Here is an 18,407-nt window from a genome sequence, read left to right on the forward strand (position 1 = left end):
AACCATGGGTGCCCCCAGATAGCTATATGTAGAGTATAAGGGCACCTAAACCCCCCAGGCTGACACCAATAGCTGGCAGACAGTCCCCCCAGTAATTGGCAGCCAGTCCATGCAGTACTCACACACATGGATGAAGAGTGAGAGAGTTAAGAAAAGTTTGAATGAAGACAGGACAGACTGTGGTGATCAGGCACAGTGCTCATTCAGATAGGCGCATTTTATATGCAATCAGCCCCTTTCACAGCCTTTTCTGGGTGATACTATCTTTGTTCCTCTGACTTCTTCCCCTAAACATTTCTTCATCATTTTATGCAGGTCTACCAATTCTCACACCTCTGGTCCAGCACTCAGGATCTTCGCTTACCCCATCTCAACATCTCCAGGTAAAATCTTCTCACGCTCCATATATCCTCACACAAATAATGTGGAAATTATCTGCTCCTGCTTCACACGGGAAAAGGAGAAGAAAAGGAATACATACAGATCACATGACTGTGCCTGCGTTGTGAGTCCAACTTGAGAGCTGACATAAAAACCTCGAATGGTATCAAGTTCAGTCATATCCTTCTGTTCAAGGTCAATGAACTTTTTATGGCATATCCAACAGTTCATGTCACTAAAAGCACATAGTTGTCATGTGATATCCCATGCCACACAATATACTGCCTGACATATATTATCATTACTGTACTTTAGAATAATGAACTTTTACTGTATTCCTGGAAGCAGGTAACTCTCACTATAAAAATTATATGTTTTTAATTAATAACTAAATTACTTACACCCACAACAGCTCCAAGGAATGGAGATCTGACAAGATTTCACTGTAAATGGGCAAGAACTATTGCAAAGGCAGATCAGGAACAATTTTCTTAAGCAGCTATATCAGCTGGCTCCCTTAATTCCTCTTCCTCACTATTGCTGGATATCTTTGATTCTGTAGTTGCTAAAAGCAAAAAAAATGAGTTTACCATAGGTAGATATAACAAGTGTGCTAAGACTGATAGTCTCAGGCAGACTCCAAATTTACACTGTTTTGATAGATTTTCATATTTTTAGTAAGAACCAAGAAAGAAACCACTGTTTAGCAGGAGCGTTAATGAACCACACTGATTCTTCTCCAACTGCTCAGTAGTTGCTTCTCCAGGTCTTCAAGAGCAATGCCATAGTCCATAAAAAACAAAGCAGGACTTCATTATGTCTTCATACTGAAGAGATCTACTTGATTATTCCATCCCTGCAACTACTGTTTCTGTCCATGGTGCATATAATGGTGCTTCAGGTCAAGCTACCTTTGGAGGTCACCAGTTCTCTCCATTGCTGCTACTGCTCCTCCTGTACAGTGTGAGTATTCCTAATGGGGAGGTTTTGCTAAACTCTTTGTCCATGCCATTTCACTGATTATTTAATCTTCGCACTCTTTGCCAATCAGTTGTCACTAAATCAGTCATCCACTAGTGTCCTTGACTCATTTGACACAAGGACTCATTTCATTTCAAAGGGTGCTTTTACCCAAATAAAAACTGTAGGATTCGCCACACAAACACTGTTCACATTAAAACAAAACTTAGAAAAGTTATTCTTAATTTGTTCTCTTTTTTTCATCATTCATCCAGACTAGGTCTTGTTTCACATAATGACCTGCTGAGTATTCCTCTGCAACTGTATTTTAATCACAAGGTAATATTTACATCACTGATTGAAGAGCTTGCAGATATAAGTACATATATTTTGAATTCTACCTCACTGCTATCTGAATAAAACAATTTTTCTATTATTCTTAACTTTAATCTGAGATAGCTATGTGCTCCAGATACACAGATAGCTTGAGATGGCAGTAAAATTTTTGCACTACCTGTCTCTTTTACTCTGATTTTCTACTGCAATTAGGCAGCATTAGATACCACCAGCATCTGGTATCTACTGTAACATATCCTAAAAAAATGGTAGGCAGATTCAGAGAGCTGCAAGACCAAAGCAGGCTTTCATCCAGCTTAATAAATATCTTGAGGCTTACGTCATATCAGAACGGCACAGAATGTAAAGCTCTGAATGCTTAGGACAGCTGTCCTCCTTCCCTGCCTCGGTGGCCTTTCTGATTACACTTGTACCCAATCCCATCCACTGGCAGTGTTTCCCAAGTGACACAAATACTGCAGCAGCACAGGAGACGATAAAATCTTGAGCTGAGTGTAGTCGTCAAGATGTCTGGGTATTTATGACAGGACAACAACAGCAACATCACAACATCACAGAAACCATTGAGGTTGCCTAGAACCCCAATGAGTTCCGTACGTGATAGATCATTCTTCTTTACCTGACAAAGGAACTCAAATAAGCTGCCTGAAATTTCCAGTGCATAGGAACTCTTGACTGGAAACATATAGTTTGAGGCCAGAGTGTCATAGTCATCACTGTCTTATTTATACCTCAGAGTCTATTCAGTTGTGTTGGCTACTTTCGTGCAGTGACACCACGGATTGATAAAACATATGGTTAAAACATCAGCTGGCTGAAGTACTTGTACTATAAAAGGAAATAGGTGTTAATTTGGATGTATCCAGGAATTAATCCTTACTTATTGCTCACGCTTTTCTCCAACTCTTAATTATGTTTACCATATGTAGAAAAATGTGCCTTTTTTTTTCTAAAATTTTAATTTGCTTAGCATTACCTTGCACACAGTAGTCTTTTGCTGGCTTCTCAGATTCAAAAAACACAGTATTTTCTTCCTCTGAAGGTGCTCACATACTAACCCTCAAATTTCACGTTCCCACTGCTATTTCATTGCAATTGCTAGACAGAATACTGGTTTTGGACTGTATTCTGTCATTGCAGCCTACTAGCACAAAGAAGTCAGGACTTCTGTGAACATGGTAGCAAAAAACCAAATAACTAAAACAAGTTTGGGGTTTAGATGTTTATATAATTGAAATTTTCCAGATGTACGAAAAAGGAGAATGATTCTTTGAAGATATTGCAAACAGGCAATGAAGTAACAAGGAAATTGGAACTATGTGTGACATAATAGTGGACAGTCACCTGGAGATGAGAGACAGACACAGTTCATGGTATACACTAGCAGTGGAAGAAATAGTTTGCAGTGATACCTTGCCAGTACTGTCCCTTTGTGTCTTTCTCCAACTTTTTATTGTATTTAGTGTAAAAGAATTGTGCTGTTTTTTCTAGAGTTGAAATTTATCTATCATTACCTTCCATGCAGTAATTCATATCAGAGAAGCAGTATGAACTTGCCAGCAGTGAGTCTTTCTGGCCAAGAAGGCCAATAATATCCTGGGGTGTATTAGGAAGAGCATTGCCAGCAGGTCACAGGAGGTGATCTTTCCCCTGTGCCCCTGTGAGGCCATGTCTGGAGTGCTGTGTCCAGTTCTCAGGACAAGAGAACCATGCAGGCCCTGGAGCAGGTCCAGCAGAGGGCTATGAAAATGATTAAGTGTCTGGAACATCTTGTACAAGGAAAGGGTGAGGGAGCTGGGCCTGTTCAGCCCTGAGAAGAGATGACTGAGATAGCTACAGGTATCTGAAGGGAGGGTGTCAGAGGATGTTTCCAGGCTCTGGTCAGTGGTGCCCAGCAATAGGACAAGAGGCAGAAACTGATGCACAGGAAGTTCCACATGAACATAGGATGAACTCCTTAATTGTGCAGGTGACTGAGCACTGGAACAGACTGCCCAGAGAGGTTGTGGAGTCTTCTTCACTGGAGATATTCAAGAACCATTTGGGCACAATCCTGTGCCATGTGCTCTAGGATGGCCCTGCTTGAGCAGGGAGGTTGGACCACAGGATCTACTGTGGTCCCTTCCACATGACCCATTCTCTGATTCTGTGATTCTGTTACAAAAAAAATAATATTCCAGAAAGAGGAAGTGTGTAGGAAAAGGAACCTTACCAAAAGGACACCTTAGGATTATGATCTTTTCAGAAGTTTTCTGGGAAATTATAATTAAGCAATCTGCATTGGATTCCTAAAATGTAATATAAAAGTTTTCACTTGAGCTTTAGCTTTGTGTCTATAAAAGGACAAATATCCCTTGTAGATGTTTTATTTCCTGCTTAATCCTAGGTAGAATTAGTATAAAGACGTAAAGAGTATAAAGCTGATTGTGATAGCTGCTGGTGAAGACACTGCTGGACAGCTTGGAAGATCGTGTCTTTGCAGGAATCATGAAAGAAGCCAGTAAATAGAGGCCTGTGTAAGAGAATGTAAGAGCTCTATTCTGGACTTGGTGAGTTCAGATGGACAACAAAATATGATGGCTGGTTTTCTGTGCACTTTTGATCAATAACACACTTTAAACTCACATATGATACATATGGAACAGAAATACTGCCTTCATTTTCAGCTGGAAAAAAAAATATAGCACTGAAAAGAGAACAGACAACTATATGTAATCTGTCTAATAGCAGAAAGGAATGTATGTGCAGTGTTACTCCCTTTCAAATGGAAGTATGACAGGAATTTCCTCATGTGTCACATACCCTGGCAAACAATTGTGCCTCATGACAACCACAGAGAAATAGTCCACTAAAACTCAATCCTCAGGTAATATAGAGAAGTTGTCTCAACAGTTTGACTTCTGATTTGCTGTGTGCTTTATTCATTATTATTGTTTGCTATTCCACCTCCTCCCACCTCCCCATACCTCCCTTAATAATTCCCAATAAGAAAGAAAAGGGAGATTCCCACATGTCCCATCATTAGTGCCAGCTCAGAAGATGAGACAATGACTAGGAAGACAATGCCACTATCTCTCACCACTCAGACACATGACAAGCAGGGTAACACATAACTTACCAACATAACTAATAATGACATCCATTAGTCTTCTGATGGGTCTCTCTACAGCCAAACTTCCTGCTGATAGAACTCACAGGCACTTGGAAACTGATGGGTTAATCCTGGTCATGAAAACAACCCTCCACATCCAGCCCTTCTGAATTCACAGCTGCAGAGGTGCTATATTCCTCCCCTAGAGCACCTAACCTAAGTTAAGGTCAGAGGATGTATACTGCTCTGGGCAGCAGCACAACACATACATTTGCTTTGCTGGTTTAATCTTTCCTAGGAACCTGCTATTTGCTGTTGACAGGGCAAGGACACCAAATGTACCTCTAGGCCCGGTATAATAAAGTCACTCTTATGTTAAGACAAAACTTATGAAATACGCACAAGGGATGTTAAGGAGGAAATGGTCAAAAAGTTGATCTGTATTCCAGAAGCTAATGAACATTTGCTTGGTGAATGTAATCTGTTGAAAGAAAAGAATAGAGAACAGCAGCCAAGTAAGAAGGAAAGATAAATCATTGTGTATGACAGAGATCTGAAGAGGAACCAAGTATGATGATATCTTTCTAGACAGATACACTATAGCTAAAGATCAACACCAAAGATCAATAACTTCCTCCAGGAAATAATTGAAATAGCAGCTATCCAAATACAGCTGCCTGTAAAAGATGTTTAAAATGAATAATATCCAGAATCACATCCGGTTTCTTTAAAACATTCAAGGAAGTTTCATGACTTGATAATTCTGGCCACCATTTACAAGACTACCAACTAGTATTTAATTTACCATATCTGGAATTATGTGCATTATTAAAATTTGCATATATAAGTGTTTACACTGACATACCATGGTGATGATTAAGGGATTAGAGCAACTGATATGCAAGGAGAGGATGAGAAATCTTGGCTGCTTATCGTGGAGAACAGAAATGTCAGGGGATTTTATGTATGTGTATAAATACCTAAAGGGAGGGTGAAAAGAAAACAGAGCCAGGGTGTTTCTAGTGATGCTCAGGAATGTGATAAACTGTAGATTGGCTTTGGGGGACTGAGATGTGGCCAAGAGCAGGGCAGGAGGAGGCCCTTATTAACTCCAAAGTTGCATTTGGGAAGGAAAGTTGGTGAAAGTCTCCTCCACACCTCTGACTTTTCTTCAAACACATTTCATTGTGTTGGCCATCAGTGAAACTGCTTTGATCAGGAAATGCCTACTGCCTTCCTTTTACCACAGAATGTAGCATTTGGTGATTAAGAAATTCAAAATAACAAGCAAGGTTTCCATTATACAGTATTTGTCTTTAGACAACTGGTCCATTCAGATGCTTAAATTTATTTTAAAGCTTCATTTAACTTCTGCAATATATTATGACTCACGAACTCCAGTTTCAAATAGGCAAGTTTCAGTGATTTCAATATTGCAAATTATTTAAACTTTACACTGCAATATAATGATAAATATCAAACTTCATATTAAATATCATATATATAGTATATGAAATATTAGCTTACATTCAACAGATGTGGATACTGAATTGCTAGCAAAGGCTTCTCAGGTCCAAGGAGGATTTTCAGGCCACAATGAAGGTGCATTTACACTGTTTATGAGTTCTTAGGAAATGCTTCTGTCTTCCCTTTTACATTGGGAAAGCGCAGGACAGCAGATCAGCCCTGGCTGGAGGGCCCAGCCCATACCATGTAGTTTGAGGAACAGATGAGAGGACAGCCACGAGCCAGGAGAGTGTCTGGATGTGAGACTGCTCCCACCAGCCTTGTAGCTGTTATTGCTAGTGGCTCACCAAGCCTGAGACCGAGGTCAGAATGAAGGAAGCATTAGACCATTTTCCAAAGGTCTCCTCAGAGACAGCCTGACCTCTGAGCTGGAGACAGCCACAGCCCTGGGCCATGCAGCTCGAGGTTTAGCACTCTGCCCTGCATCTGCCCATCCCCTCATCCCTGTGCTGGTTAGGGGAGCCTGGGGCTCTGCTCCTCTGCTGCAACTCCTCCTCTTTGGTATTGACTTCCACATGGAATAAAAAGGGACTGAATTTTCCCTCTCCAAATGGCTATTTTTCATGCTGTGGCCAATCTCTCTAAAATTTGAATATTAAATATCAAATGGAAATAGCTTACCTAGGAGACCATATAGAATAAACCTAGGATGTGGCACTTAATAAAGGTGACAGAAGAACCTTCATTTATCATTAGTATCAGTTCAAGGACTTTTGCTGAACCTCAGAAATCAGAGTGAAAAAGCCATTTGCTATCTAGTCTAGAGTGATATATACATATATTTTATATATATATATATATATATATATATATATATATATATATATTTGTGATTCAAAGTTTCTCTCAAAAAATAAGATCTATTTTGTAAAAATCCAATCAGCATTCACCTCTGTCAGACCTTCGTGCCTTTCCTGGGGAGGGCAGACCAAACTCAGCTAGGTCAATTTTTGCTCAGTGTAATGGGACTTACAGGACCATTCCAGCAGTTGTAACTTCAGCACTGTGCTTCAGATCATTTATTCTGAAAGTAATTTTTTTTCCAGGATCATTTATTTTGGAAACTATTTTAGTCCCTACAAGCTGAGAAACACAGTGAAGGAAAAAAAAAATTTGGAGCTTCTCCAGGATTTGCACAGAGATAAATTTGCACAAAGGTCTTTCCCACTCTCCACATGACCCCTGAGACAGCATAAAACTAACCTAGGCTAACAAAATATGGAAATGTAAATGTGTTGTTAAAAGGATGCCATTTATAAAAGTTAAAGAACAAAAGAAAGAGGCTGAAAACCATTTAAAATTATACAAAAAATAGTATGTCAGTAATAATAAAAGGAGAAAATATTGGTCAATCACTATTTTATACTAAAACACACTCATATATTGTCTTTGAAAACTCTTCATCCTTTATAAATAGCAAACCAAAGAGTCAGATTTTCAAGGCATGGAAAGCTACTTCACTTGTGTTTTCCACACACACACTAAATTTAAAAAGAAAAAAAAATAGGCCAAGGAAAAATAACTAAGACAAGGAGATGTTCAAGGTCAAGAGTCAAAGTATGAAAAGGCTTCTTTGTCAAACATGGTCTTTTTATTTTAGCCAGATTCTCATTTATCTTCTGATATTTCTGCCCTGGGAATTTAATTCATAGTTTTTAAATAACCCCACTAAGCAGCTTAATAAAAATAATCAGCCTGTCCTTTATAAAATAACTTTTCTTGCAAAATAACTTTGTTACACAAATGCAGGAGTACCCAATCTCCATCCCTTATGATGCTTTCTGAAGATACAGATAGCACAGAAACACTTCAGAAAGTGTTTTTATTTGGGTTCATCTTAAATTGAAAGACTACTAGCTATACTACAGAGAATGTCTGCCAAACAGCTAATTCTGTAAAATACATTTGCCAGAGAAAACAGCATTGTCCTTACCAGATAGGTTAGCTATTTCCTTCTTTCTTTTTCTTTTTATTTTTAAAAAGCAAAATATCAGACAGCTGTGGCCACATATTTTATCTAGCTACTCATCTTACTCCCTTGGGCTACTCTGAATAACTTAACTGCAATTGAAATCCAAATTTGGCTTGCTAAATTCATTTGACAGATGAACTAGAAAAATGCCATTTGTAAAAGTAACATGGAGATAGACATAAAACCTTTTTTCATTTATTAAGACATTTTCTTTTCCTAATAAATATATATAACAAACAGGTCCTGTCTGAACATGTAACATCTGGCATATGAGCACTTCTGTCAAGACAAAATACAGATTTTAAATGTTTGGCTCTGACAGACCTTTTAGTGTGGCTGGAATTTTTTCTAACTTCAAGTTTACCTGAGAAGCCTCTTAACTTATGGATAACTTCACAGAGTAATACTCACATCCTCGTGTCACTTACCAATGACTTCAGCATACTCAGTGAAATAATACAGCCATTCCATTAATAAAATAAATGCAGGGGTACAGAGAAGAAATTTATTTCTCTTTTCTCCTTTCCTTTCCTTTCCTTTCCTTTCCTTTCCTTTCCTTTCCTTTCCTTTCCTTTCCTTTCCTTTCCTTTCCTTTCCTTTCCTTTCCTTTCCTTTCCTTTCCTTTCCTTTCCTTTCCTTTCCTTTCCTTTCCTTTCCTTTCCTTTCCTTTTCCTTTCCTTTCCTTTCCTTTCCCTTTCCTTTCCCTTCCCTTTCCTTTTCCCCCCATGATTAGGGTATGCCTCCATTATGTCATGAAAATCCTTTGACACAAAACGCAAAGTAGCATTGTCTTTGTAGAGAGAAAGTAAAAAAATGATAGTAGGGCCAGAATGAGCAAATAATTTTTTCATTTGTGATCATTAAGCTTTGTAAGGAATTTTTGTATCAGCTCCTTTTCCTGCTTTTCATTTCTCAACAGCACAAATAAAGTTGCCCTTGCTGCTGCTCAGTAGAAGCCACTACCCACTACCCACTAGATGGGGCCCCAAGGCAAGAAATTCTCAGCTCACAACACCAGGTTCATTCTGAGACACTGCATTTCCAGGGGAGAATTATTATAATAAGGGCAAAAGTCAGATATATCAGAACCCCAAGTGTGTTTCAGAGTTCAAGCTGAATTTGTAATTTGGTTCAGAAGGATACTTAAATTCTACTAGAATTTCCTATACCAGAAGGATAGCACAGACCCTCTACCATACAAATTCTACCTAATCCTTAAACCCACCATTCTTAAAAAGGGAGGGGGGGGGGAAAGGTCCTTGTATTTCACCAATAAAATTCAGAAGATTTTTCACATAACTGGATCTGACTACATAGGATTATGGCTACACCTACTCACAGGGGAGGACAAGCACAAAATCACCTGTAACAAGTAGCACCATGTGTTTCCTCCCTGTTGGTCCGGACAACTGCAATGCCACCATCCCTTAGGAAAATATGTTTCCAACAAGCTACAGTTCCCAGAGACGTTTTAGCTCTATCTTGGTCTGCTGGGAGCTCAGCCTCTCACAAAAATGCATCAGCTTCCCTGCTCAGATTCTGCTTCACAGATCTACAGAAAATGTTGATCTTCGCATACTTAGTGAAAAAAGGGGTCACGAAAAAGCCTCTGCACTTCAGACCCAGAGACATAACCACTGATCCAAGACATTATTGTGATTTTATTCACTTTAATGCACAACTGTTTTGCATTTAATCCATTCAAAGTTGATTCTCATCTGACAATTTACCACCTTGTATGCAACTGTCCTATAACGTGAGTGCAGACTGCTATTATATAGCTTATCCCACCTATAGTTGTAGCTGAACCCTTTACCATGGACTGTCTTTACTGTCAGTGGAGAAAGCCTCTCCACAAATGCAATTCATCCCATTCCAAAGTAAAATTTGTCCTCCTAGGGTAAGTAGTTCAGACATAGGTGCCAAAGTGGCAGAGGTATTAGAGGTGTGCAAAACCAGCCCCTGCATCTACTTCTCAGAGGAGACATTGTTCTTAGCCTTGTGTTTAACAGCACATGCAGTAAGAACATGAGCTTTTCTCTCCGATTCATCAGATTTGCAAAGTAATTTTATTTTTGTATATCATCACTGCACAGCAGCAAGTGCAGTGATGGGTACCAGCCCCCTGCTCAGTGAAGACAACCTAGACTTGTTCATGCCAAAATGGATAACATCCAAGCCGAGGCTGGCTGAGTTGTTATCCTGTTTATGTCTGCCTGGATCAAACCCTGGAGTGGCAGCCTTCTCTAAAGGCAGCTCCTGAAGGTAGAACACACTGGCTACTCATCAAGCTTCACTGTCAGACAGATCACCACCTCTAACATTAAAAAGAAAAGAAGGGTAATCGTACTGGGTGACTCCCTTCTCAGGGGAACAGAGGGCCCCGTATGTCAACTGGACCCATCCCATAGGGAAGCCTGTTGTCTTCCTGGGGACCGGGTACAGGATATTACTGAGAGACTTCCTGGGCTGATTCGGCCCTCTGATTATTACCCACTGCTGATACTCCAGGCTGGCAGTGATGAGATTGAAAAGAGGAGCATCAGGGCACTTAAAAGGGACTTTAGGGCACTGGCTCAAGTGGTTGATGGGGCAAGAGCACAGGTAGCATTCTGCTCAGTCCCCTTGGGTGGCAGAGACAAACAACGGGAGGAATCAGAGAGCCTACATTATCAACAAGTGGTTCAAGGATTGGTGTCATCAGCAGAATTTTGTTTCTTTGATCATGGGGCAACATTTTCAGCAGCTGGCCTGTTGGAACCAGATGGGCTCCATCTCTCTGTTAAGGGCAGAAGGATTTTAGCTCCTGAACTCACAGAACTCATTGAGAGAGCTTTAAACTAGGTTTGAAGGGGGAAGGGGATGCAGCTGGGCTGTCTGGAAGCAGGCCCAAGGGTGATAAGCCTGAGTTAGGGGTGAAATCAGCAGCCCAGCTGAGGTGCATGTACACTAATGCACGCAGCATGGGTAACAAACAGGCAGAGCTAAAGGCCATGGTGCATCAGCAGAACTATGATGTAATTGCCATCATGGAAACGTGGTGGGATGACTCACATAGCTGGCGTGCTGCACTGGATGACTACAAGCTCTTCAGAAGAGACAGAAAAGGGAGAAGAGGTGGAGGGGTGGCCCTTTATATTAAGGAGGCTTTGGACGTCATAGGTATTGAAACTAATGACAAGGAAATTGAATGCCTATGGGTAAGAATTAGGGGGAAGGACAACAAGGCTGACATCCTACTGGGAGTTTGTTATCATCCACCCAACCAGGAAGAAGAGGTGGACAACTTATTCTACATGCAGCTGAAAAATGTTTCAGGATCATCAGCCCTTGTCCTTGTATGCGATTTTAACCTACCAGACAGCTGCTGGGAACTTAATACAGTGGAAAAGAGGAAGTCCAGGAAGTTATTAGAGTGTGTGGAGGACAATTTTTTGTTGCAGCTGGTAAGTGAGCCCACCAGGGGAGGGACTATGTTAGACCTGTTATTTGCAAACAGAGATGGGCTGGTGGGAAATGAGGTGGTTCGAGGCCACTTGGGGCATAATGATCAAGCAATTATAGAGTTCTCGATATTTGGTGAAATCAGGAAGAACATCAGTAAGACTTTTACATTGGACTTCTGGAAGTCAGACTTTGGCCTATTTAGGAGACTTATTCAGAGACTTCCTTGGGAAGCAGCCCTTAGAAACAAAGGACTCCAGGAAAGGTAGGCGTGCTTCAAAACAGAGATCTTGAGGGCGCAAGAACAGACTGTCCCTGTGTGCCAAAAGATGAGTCAATGAGGCAAACGTCCAGCCTGGATGGGCAATGAGGTATTGAAAGAACTAAGGAATAAAAAGAGGATGTATCATCTTTGGGAGGAGGGTCAGGTCTCTCAGGGAGTATTTAAGGGGGTTGCTAGGGCATGTAGGAAAAAAACTAGAGAGGCCAAAGCTCAGTTCTAAATTAATTTGGCAACCTTTGTAAAGGATAATAAAAAATGTTTTTACAAATATATTAATGGTAAAAGGAAGGGTAAGACTAACCTTTGTTCTCTACTGGATGCAAGAGGGAACTTAGTGACTGCAGATGAGGAGAAGGCGGAAGTGCTTAATGCCTTCTTTGACTCAGTCTTTGGTGGGAAGATGGCTTGTCCTCAGGACAACTGTCCTCCTACGCTGGTAGATGGTGTTAGGGAGCAGAATGGTCCCCCTGTTTTTCAGGAGAAGGCAGTCAGAGAACTGCTGAGCTGCTTGGATGTTCATAAATCCATGGGACCAGATGGGATCCATCCCCAGGGTGGTGAGAGAGCTGGCAGATGAGCTTGTGAAGCCACTCTCCATCATTTACCAACAGTCTTAACTCACTGGCGAGGTTCCAGATGACTGCAAGTTGGCCAATGTGATGCTCATTCATAAAAAAGGGTGGGAAGGAAGATCCTAGTAATTATAGACCAGTCAGCCTGACCTCACTACCCAGCAAGGTAATGGAAGAGTTTATATTGAGTGTCACCACACAGCATTTACAGGATGGCCAGGGTATCAGACCCAGCCAGCATGGGTTTACGAAGGGTAGGTCATGTCTGACCAACCTGGTCTCCTTTTATGACCAGGTGACCTGCCTGGTGGATGCAGGAAAGACTGTGGATGTTGTCTATTTGAACTTCAGCAAGACCACAGCACACTCCTGGAAAAGCTGGCAGCCCACGGCTTGGACAGGAGCAGTCTTTCCTGGATTCAGAACTGGCTGGATGGCCTGGCCCAGAGAGTGGTGGTGAACTGTGCTGCATCCAGCTGGTGGCCTGACACCAGTGGTGTCCCACAGGGGTCTGTGCTGGGGCCTGTTCTGTTCAATATTTTCACTGATGACATGGATAGAGGGTATTGAGTCCTTCATTAGTAAATTTGCAGACAACACTAAGCTGGGAGCCTGTGTCGATCTGTTGGAAGGTAGGAGGGTTCTACAGAGAAACCTGGAATGGTTGGATGGATGGGCAGAGTCCAATAAGATGACGTTTAACAAGTCCAATGCCCTGTCCTGCATTTTGGCCACAATAAGCCCCTGCAATGCTATAGGTTGGGGATTGTGAGGCTGGACAGTGCCCAAGTGGAAAGGCACCTGGAGGTACTGCTCGACAGCCGACTGAACGTGAGCCAGCAGCGTGCCCTGGTGGCCAAGAAGGCCAGTGGCATCCTGGCCTGTATCAGGAATAGTGTGGCCAGCAGGAGCAGGAAGGTCATTCTTCCCCTGTACTCAGCACTGGTGAGGCTGCACCTTGAGTGCTGTGTCCAGTTCTGTGTCCCTCAGTTTGGGAAGGACACTGACATGCTTGAGCGCATCCAGAGGAGGGCAACAAGGCTGGTGAGGAGCTTGGAACACAAACCCTATGAGGAACGCCTGAGGGAGCTGGGGTTGTTTAGCCTGGAGAAAAGGAAACTCAGAGTTGACCTTATCACTCTCTACAACTTCCTGAAAGGTGGTGGTAGTCAGGTGGGGGTTGGTCTCTTTCTCCAGGCAGCAACTGACAGAACGAGAGGACACAGCCTTAAGCTGCGCCAAGGGAAATATAGGTTGGATGTTAAGAAAAAGTTTTTTACCAAAAGGGTGATAAAGTAGTGGAATGGTCTGCTTGGGGAGGTAGTGGAGTCAGAATCCCCGGATGTGGTTCTAAAGACTGGATGTGGTACTTGGTGCCATGGTTTAGTTGAAGTCTTCAAGCATAGGTTGGACTTGATGATCTTGAAGGTCTCTTCCAACCTAGTCATTCTATGATTCTGTGGTTCTGTGAAGCTAACAGGAGGTTCCCAGGCATGGTAATTCAGTCATCAATATTGTAACAGTATTTAAATTCCTCTCTTTTGGACTATAAGACTGGGTGCTTTCCCAGACAATTCCTCAGTACAGGCAGGATTCAGCCTGAGCAAAGTATCATTGCCCATGGTGGTTTGGAGGCAGTCCTCCTGTACTACTAGGTAAGATAGCTTCATAGTGCAGTATAAAGTAGTTCTAGGGATGCCAGTAGTTCTAGGGATCAACCATGACAGACATAACCCTGTTCATTTTAAGAGTATATATATATATATATATATGTATGTATGTATCTACATCTATCTATCTGATAATACCAGAATCTGGTAGACTTAAAAATGGAGCAGTTGCTGAGAATGAAAACTGCTAAGCAATATTAGAGTGAGGGCAGGGGAGAGACAAGTACCACAGGAGCAGTATGGAGGTGAAGCAGCTTGGGCATACTATGGCAGGGTCACCAACCCTCTTGAAAGTCTGTAATTGTAGCAGGGGAGAACAGCATACCATAAGAAATCTGACAAATTTCAGTTGAAGAAATGGAATCATTAAAGTGTAAATTCAGGGTTTAACTGGAGTAAAGAAACTAAAACAGACAAGACTTGTCTATGTTCACAAATAGGCTGGCTCAGGAGAAGGAACATGAGGTCCAGATAAAATTGAATATTTGCAGTGACCAAAATAGGAAAGTGCTTCTGAACAGGCAGGCTTAGAAGAGCCACTCATTCCTGATGGCAACTAAGCCTTCTTCAGGAGCTGCACAGAGCAGGTCCACACTGAAGAATGCTATCTCTCTGCTGTACAGAGCTTTCAAAACAGACTCTCCTCCTATCCACTAATATAAGGGAGGGGGAAGGAGATCTATTACTTCATCCTCATGCATGTGGCAGCTTTTCTTTGCTGCCTCCTACACTTCATCTGCCACTGCTTTAAGTCTGCCCACTCTCCCCCTTTCGCATGGTTCTTGTACGGCTCTGTGTCAGATATTCCTTCGTCACCTGCATGCCTCGTTTTACCAAGGTCATTTTCTCACATGCCATCATCAATTGTTCTTCTCATATCCTTTTCATGAAATATTCAATCAATCAATCAATCATTTTCCATGTTTGTTATCCTCTTCAAGGGCTTTTCATTGTCCAAGTTACTTTCCTCCTGTGCTTTATTACACTTCAGTCTGCTGAGCTTTCTCCAAAGTTCAGCATGAGATTACAAATGTGTGGGTGAGCCCATAAGCTCTCAGACTGTGTTCTCAAGATAATTAGAAGCATATATTGTTAGAAACATGGCATCTTTGTTCAATTAATATTGAAATTACATACTAGTACTGTATGGCCTAAAGACACTTCTAGAACTTACAAAATACAGAGTAATGCATTTCAGGCATTGAGATTTTTAGTAATATACTAATATAAAAATAAGGAGGTGTTGAAACTTTAGGTAGATTAATAGGAATATTACTACCTTAACAAATTTTTCATAGTATCCAGCCTGAATATTTCTAGCAGAAGAGTAAGCAAAAATTAATCTGATTTCTTTCTGTATTTCCTAAACAAACAAAGAGATCAACCATGACAGTGCTCTTTTACATAATAAAAGACTTTCCATGTTCCCCACTCAGAGTTTCCTCTCCTAAATCAAACACAGCCAGTGCTCAGAAACTTTTTTCATTTCCCAAATCTCATCTTGCTTCCCTCTGAACTCCCTCTGCTGAATCCACATTTCCAGTCAAGGACAATGCCTGAAAGTAGGTGCAATATTTCAGCCCGTCTCACCTATGCAATTAATCCTCATTTTACAAATAATGCTCCTGTTCAGACTTTTAGCTAAATGGCAGATTTCTCCTTGGTATATAACAGACTCACATGGTAACCAATATCCTTTGCTTTCCCTCACTATCCTGAGGGACTTGGGATTCTGTCACCTGGACAGCCGCACCCTATCTCCATTCCACATTTAATTTCACATCCACAAGAGAAGCATTTAATGTCATTCATTACTTTTGCTTAAGGTGTGAAGGGAATGTCTTTCTTTTTCACTCCACTTAGGAATAGCCCACAGCTTTCTTGCTGTACTGCAGACCCCTTGCTTTTTGCAATGTCTGCAAAACTTCATCCCCAGAAAAAGATGCATACTGAGACACTTTGTGAGATAAAGCACTTCTGGAGAGCAAACTCCTCCTTGTTCTCATGAAGCTCATTTTTATTGCCAGCAGCGGCATATGGGAGAAAAGACACACTCAGCCTCCCTGTGGGTGACACAGACTGTAAGATCTGTGGAGGAAGCAGGAGGAAACTGATACATTTGTTACTACAAGGCAGGGAGCAACATGACACAGACCAAATGGCTAAACCAGGCATAGTGTCCAGGACCTTGTCCAGAAAGAAGAGATGAAATAGACTATATGGCATTAAAAAATAAATTTTAAAAAACCCAAACCCAGAACAAAACAAAAGCTCCTTAAAGCTTATTTCAAGCATCACATTGCCTAAACAGTCTGGGAATGGGATGGAAAGAAAACCAGCCTTTCATTAAGTCCAGGAGATTAATAACTTTGAATTTTAGTTTTCATTCCTGAGACCACCAGAACAAAAACTTTCAGAGGAATAAGATGTTCAGATCAACAGCCTGAGCTCACTATGGGCATCTGAAAAGCCAAACAGGGTATATGAGTTACTTGCTGCCCACCTGAAACGTCATGTACCACATAAAGCAGTCTCAGGTGAGTCTCCCTGAAAACCCCATAGCTCAGTCATAGCCTGAGTTATGAAAAGCAAGATCTGCATCTACCAAAATATTCACACCATTTGTTACTATTCTGGATATACTACACTTCCTAGTTAAGAGATTTCACATCTTCTTGTTGCTGCACCTTCCAGTTCTACATTTTACTATTTGCATTCTTTGTGCGACCTCCCTTTGACAGCATAGCAGTCAGCTTCTACAACACTGTCCTGCAATTCCCTACACATTTTCAAAGCTTCTTTTCTTCTGAAAGAGGAAAAAAACATAAAGCTAAGGCATTTCATTCTGTTCTAACCTGTTGGAGCAAAGTTATCAAGAAAATACAAGTTTTTAATATATCTACAAGTCATTAAATGAGATTTTCTCCCTGTGATATTTCTCTTTCTGTGCTTGTCTGCAAATATGGCACCAGTGTGGCACAGACATATGCTTAGTTTCCACATGGAATAATCTCACTGAATCCCACAGGTGAAATTCGATTTAATTACAGGAAAAAAAGACCTGTCTCAATTGTCTCACCTGGGTACTGCATTTCAGCAGTAAGACTATGCTGGCACAAACTGTTAAGCTAAACACAAGCATCTGCTGACACAGCAGCTATTCTACTTAAGGCTCAAGGATATTTTATATGTATTTAGGAAGAAAGATAATGCATGTGTATGGTAGTATACAATACTCTTTAAGCATTGGTAAAGCAACCCAAATGCAGAAAAAAACCTCTCAGTGTTACACAGAATAATGACTTTGATGGATTGGGTAAGGTTTTAAAGACATAAAGTATTTTATGTAAGATGCAGTGACTCCTCTGAACAGCGGAGGACATTTAGTTACTGCAACTTGTCACTTGAATGGTATCCAGAGAGAACAGTGGGACCAGTGAGGAAACTCAGCCTGGGGATAGGCAGAGAGAAAGGCTCTTTTGTGTGGCAGCAGAGGCAGAATCCCAAATGCTCATTTTCACACACAGACAAAGGAGGAAGGGCAACATTTATCTCTTCTGTTTTTTCTAATTTTTTTCAGGGTCTGCAGCACAAAATCCCTCCTAGGCAAGCTGTCAACAAGGAGGAAGCATCCTGTGTGCAGGGGCCCAGCCTGGCAGATTAGCAGTATTGCTCACCGCAAACCTGACGCAGCAAGAGAAGCTGCTGTGAGAGGACACAGCAGAGGAGAGCTCTGAGAGCTGTGGAAGAAAATAACAGATACAGCTGCCACTCTAATCATTGCACCAAGTTTCCAATGATGTCCTCATTTTGCCATGCCAGTGACCCAATGTGGGATGCTAGAGGAACTCACAGCAGTCAGTGGAGAAGATGGTAGGAATTACAGCTGAAGGAAAACTAGCATAGCAAAGCTCAATATAAGCTTAATCCTGCATACCACACTGTGTTGCTGCTGCATTTTGACTTCACTTGTTAAGCAAGACATGCACTGCAGCAACTGGGCTTCTCTGCTGAGAGGAATGCAAACTCTAGATCAGAGGGATGACAAGAGACACCATTGCCTGCAGTGACTGTGGCCCGCAGCTGAGCAAGAATCAATCATGTTGGTTTTTATTCCAGATCTTGGAGCTCTTGAGCCTTTTGCATTAAA

General features: G+C 41.4%; 2 long non-coding RNA genes across 2 annotated transcripts; one reads left to right on the top strand and one right to left on the bottom strand.

Annotated features, from left to right (window-relative positions):
* Nucleotides 1-202: 202 nt before the first annotated feature.
* Nucleotides 203-2,404, bottom strand: LOC128805743 (uncharacterized). The gene is made up of 3 exons (XR_008436545.1): nt 2,018-2,404; nt 783-946; nt 203-444 (listed from the first exon to the last, which is right to left on the bottom strand). It is a non-coding gene; the product is annotated as an uncharacterized LOC128805743 (long non-coding RNA).
* An 8,969-nt stretch (nt 2,405-11,373) lies between these two features.
* LOC128805745 (uncharacterized) lies at nt 11,374-18,407 on the top strand. The gene is made up of 3 exons (XR_008436547.1): nt 11,374-11,450; nt 11,558-11,734; nt 17,838-18,407. It is a non-coding gene; the product is annotated as an uncharacterized LOC128805745 (long non-coding RNA).

The sequence above is a fragment of the Vidua macroura genome, chromosome 3 (assembly GCF_024509145.1).
Source record: "Vidua macroura isolate BioBank_ID:100142 chromosome 3, ASM2450914v1, whole genome shotgun sequence".
Taxonomy (NCBI): Eukaryota; Metazoa; Chordata; class Aves; order Passeriformes; family Viduidae; genus Vidua; species Vidua macroura.